General features: G+C 37.0%; 1 pseudogene; it reads left to right on the forward strand.

The window, feature by feature from the left end:
* Nucleotides 1-272: 272 nt before the first annotated feature.
* Nucleotides 273-2,965, forward strand: LOC110129004 (cytochrome b-c1 complex subunit 7 pseudogene; annotated as a pseudogene).
* Nucleotides 2,966-4,012: the final 1,047 nt, after the last annotated feature.

Below are 4,012 nucleotides of genomic sequence, written 5' to 3' on the forward strand. Positions count from 1 at the left end.
GGATCTTCCCAAGCCAGGGATCGAACCCAAGTCTCCTGCATTGGCAGGTGGATTCTTTACTGCTGAGCCACCAGGAAAGCCCCTATTGACAGATACATTTATGTAAATATATATGTTTATACAAACAAAGCAGACTAGGGTGTATGCATACAATGGAATATCACTGAGCCTTAAAATGGAAGAAATATCGATGTATACTACAACATGAATGAAACTTGAAGACTATTCTAGGTACCCCATGTAAGTTGGAGTCATACAATATTTGCCTCTTGGTTATCTCATTTAAAGGCAAATATTGTATGATTCCGCTTACGTGGGGTACCTAGAATAGTCACATTCATAAAGGCAGAAAGTAGAATGGTGGTTTCCAGGGGAGGGGAAATGGAGAGCTACTATTCAATCGGCATAGAATTCATTTGGGGAAGATGATAAAGTTCTGGAAATGAATGGTGATGATGGTTGCACAAGAGTATGAAGTATTTATATTTAGTGTTATAGGACTGTACACCTAAAAGTAGTTAAAATGATAAATACTATATATGTCTAATTACACTTTTTAAAATATTTTAATGGTTAGAAAAAGATTAAAATACAGGAAAGAGTAAATGCAATAAAAATAAATGGAGAAAAAAAATAAAATTTTAAAAAAAATGGGAAAAAAGAGTAAATGCATATGTTAGACTATTAAATACAAAGGAATGTGAATCAAACTGATAATGTATTTTAGTTTTAAGAATATATATGCAAAGATTGAAAAAAGATACAAAAATAGTTATATTAGGGTGCTGAGTTTGCAAAGGTTTTTTCAAAAATATTTTTGCCCCATTTCAGTAATTCAGTAATTTGTATCTTTTGGGCTTCCTTGGTGGCGCAGACGGTTAAGAATCTCTGCGATGCTTAGAGCGGGGTTCGATCCCTGGATCGAACCGGGTTGGGACCATCCTTTGGAGAAGGAAATGGAAACCCATGGACAGAGGAACCTGGTGGGCTACAGTCCATGAGGTTGCAAAGAGCCAGAAATGACTGAGCAGACTAACACACACACATACATTTAATTTTATTTTATTATTTTTGGCCAAGCCATGCAGCTTGTGGAATCTTATTCCCAAGCAGGGACTGAACCCAGACCCAAAACAGTGAAAGCAGGAAGCCCTAACCACTGGACCACAGGGAATTCCCAATCTTACTATTTTGAATGGACCCAAAATAACTCTCTAACCTTGATACTGAAACCAAGTATATTTCCTGAAAGAATCATAAGATTTAAAGGTACAAAGTAAATATTTTACTTCTACCAGTTTCATTTTTAGAAATTTTGAGTTTGGCAGGTGTGTTTTATTGTCCGTTTACTCTCTTAGCAAATTTCAAGTATACATTACACTATTATTATCTACAGTCATCATGCTGTCTCCAGAACCTATTCATTTTTGTAACTAAAAGTTTGTATCCAAAAAATAAAAGTTTGTATCCTTTGATCAACATCTCCTCTCTCCCCCAACCCTCAGCCTTTGGTAATAACCATTCTGCTCTCTTTTACTGTGAGTTTAACTTAAAAAAAAAAAAAAAATCCACAGATAAATAAGATTCGTAATATTTGTTTCTATGTCTAGGTTGTTTCACTTCATAGTGTCCCCCAAGTTCATCCATGTTGTTGCAAATAGCAGGATTTCCTTCTTTTTATTTTTTAGTATTCTTTGCATGTGTATATATATATATATTGTGAAATAGTTGATGTACAATATTGTATGTTTCAGACATAAAACATAGTGACCCATTGGTTGTTCAATAGCGTGTTGTTTAGTCTCCACACACTTATGAATTTTCCAGTTTTTTTTAATATAATTAATTTCTAGTTTCCACCATCGTAGTTAGAAAACAAACGAGCACTGTAACGGTAAAACTCTGCGAATCCCTAGTGTCAGTAGGCTTTGATTTTGATAACTATACAAAGTTATAGGGAGGAGGAAGCAGCACAGACATTCCTGTATCTGTATCAACAGGAACTGAGTGAAGAGGGAAAAAATTCCCCTGAGAATGTATAAGCACAAGTCAAACTTCTTGCATGTTTGTGGTCTAATTCATAATACCTGGATAATGTGAAAAAACCTCAAGCAAAGGAATTGTTTTAAATTGGGATTGTGTTAGCCTACCTCCAGGCAACTGAAAACACAACTGCAATTATTTTTTTCTAGAGGGAAGTGACATCAATGTAACCTTCAAAGAAGTTTGACAAATAAAGGTTTATTGAAGATAAGAGTATAGGGTCAGGTCAACATGGCGGGCCGGCCAGCTGTTTCAGCATCAAGCAGGTGGCTGGAGGGTATTGGAAAATGGTATTACAACGCTGCCGGGTTCAATAAACTGGGCTTAATGCGAGATGACACAATACATGAGAATGACGATGTAAAAGAAGCCATAGGAAGGCTTCCTGAGAACCTTTATAACGACAGAGTGTTTCGCATTAAGAGAGCACTGGACCTCAGCATGAGGCAGCAGATCCTGCCTAAAGAGCAGTGGACAAAATATGAGGAGGATAAATTCTACCTTGAACCGTATCTGAAAGAGGTTATTCGGGAAAGAAAAGAGAAGAATGGGCAAAGAAGTAATTTAGTAGTCTAAATCTGTGGGTACAGCTGTTCTCAAGTATTTTTATGAAGCTGATTAAACCTGAAATGTACAATGTAGAACTATCTGGGCTGTAAATGTATTACTTTAAATAAATATCATAATTATTGTTGGAGTTTTGGAATTCTAAAAAAAAAAAAAAAAGAGTACTGGGACTTCTCCGATGATCCAGTGGTCCAGAAGATTTTGCCTTCCAATGCAGGGATTGCGGTTTTGATTCCTGGTTGGGAAACTAAGATCCCACATACCTTGTAACCAAAACAATAAATAAAAGAAATAAAACCAAAACATAAAATAGAAGCAATATTGTAACAAATTTAATAAAGTCTTTTAAAAATGAGATGATAATTAAATGAACAGGAAAATAAAACATCAGGAGTGGGAGCCAACAGAAATACAAGACAGTAAAATCAGACCAGCCAAAGTTTAGATGGTGGGATTGACAGATTCAGAAGAAACAAAATTTTAACAGGTGCCCAGGAATATTTTGGACTAGGTTATTTAGATCAGCCCCATTACTAAAAACCACAGTGAATGCTGGTTAAAAGAAAGATAAGTAAGAAAAACTTGGAAAGCACTGAAAATAGGACGAGGCTTAAAGAAAGTGAGAACCAGAGAGAACCTTGAAATTGCTTTTGCCTTGGGTGATTTTCTATTCTGGGCAAACTTGAACTTTGGATTTTGATAGCATTCTGGGGTGGAAAGGGCAGAAATCAACACCTGGTGGCCCCCAAGGTGAGAAGTCTAAGAGAAGGGTCTCTCTACACTTCGCTGGACCCACAGAGAGTGATAACTCAGAATTAGGGTGAAACAGAAGTAAATTCATGTCTCTCTCTCCTCCCAGGGACTCAGAGATTTTTCCTTGTCTAACAGAGCGAGAAGAGAGGGGAGGGACTTCCCTGGTCCAGTGGTTGAGACTCCACAATTTCCATACAGTGAGCACAGTTTCCATCCCTGGTTGGAGAATTAAGATCCTGAATGCCATATGGTGCAGCCAAAAAATAAAAAGAGAAAATAGGGAAAAGTATAACCTAGCCTAGCCTTTACATGGATTTGCTGCTCAAAACACATTACCTTAAGCCCTTAATGTAGTTCGAAGCATTCTTGGGCTAGTAGTGCCCTGGAAACAACTAGGAGAAGGAAACACAAGTCCTCTCTGAAAGATTGGTCCTTCCTCAAGGCCAAGGAAATCCTTCAAATGAATTCATAAGGCAAATGAATGTATTTGTTTCCCATTGCTGTTGTGACAAGTTACTGCAAATTTGGTCGAGGCTTATAACAACACAAATTTATTGTCTTATGGTTCCAGACGTCAGGAGGAGTCAACAATGAGTCTCACTGTGCTAAAATCAAGGTGTCTACAGGGCTAAAATCAAGGTGTCTACAT

This window comes from Odocoileus virginianus, chromosome 34 (genome assembly GCF_023699985.2).
Source record: "Odocoileus virginianus isolate 20LAN1187 ecotype Illinois chromosome 34, Ovbor_1.2, whole genome shotgun sequence".
Lineage (NCBI taxonomy): Eukaryota > Metazoa > Chordata > Mammalia > Artiodactyla > Cervidae > Odocoileus > Odocoileus virginianus.